The 368-nt window shown below is 20.7% G+C and overlaps 1 protein-coding gene across 1 annotated transcript in view; it reads left to right on the top strand.

Moving 5' to 3' along the window:
* Positions 1 to 368, top strand: part of LOC119590684 (39S ribosomal protein L15, mitochondrial-like) — a 6,161-nt gene that overhangs the window by 1,431 nt on the left and 4,362 nt on the right. The gene's annotated exons all lie outside the window — the stretch shown is intronic.

Below are 368 nucleotides of genomic sequence, written 5' to 3'. Positions count from 1 at the left end.
TGTCACAAATATCATTGTCAATGTTGATAAGTGCTCTTTTTAAAATTTTCTCTGTTTATTTAAATTTGACCAATAATAATTTTTAAAATGTACTTTTTTTTCTGTGATCAATGTAATTGTGTTGCAATAATCTAATCTTTTTAAGGACATTCTTGTACATAATGAAAATGACAAATATTTTTAATAACAAAATTTTTTTTTTTTTTAAGTAGTTTCAAAACAAACATTTCAAAAATTTATTTTTTCCTGATTAATTGATAAATTATAAGATATTTATTGCTGTTGATGTTAAAACCATTCACCTATTTCGATTTCCAAAATTTTTCTACCATTTTGTGGTCCAAAAAATATAATTAATAAAATTCCTT

Source organism: Penaeus monodon, chromosome 27 (genome assembly GCF_015228065.2).
Source record: "Penaeus monodon isolate SGIC_2016 chromosome 27, NSTDA_Pmon_1, whole genome shotgun sequence".
NCBI lineage: Eukaryota > Metazoa > Arthropoda > Malacostraca > Decapoda > Penaeidae > Penaeus > Penaeus monodon.
The sequence above is the reverse complement of the archived record's forward strand: the minus strand, read 5'-3'. Positions and strand labels throughout refer to the sequence as shown.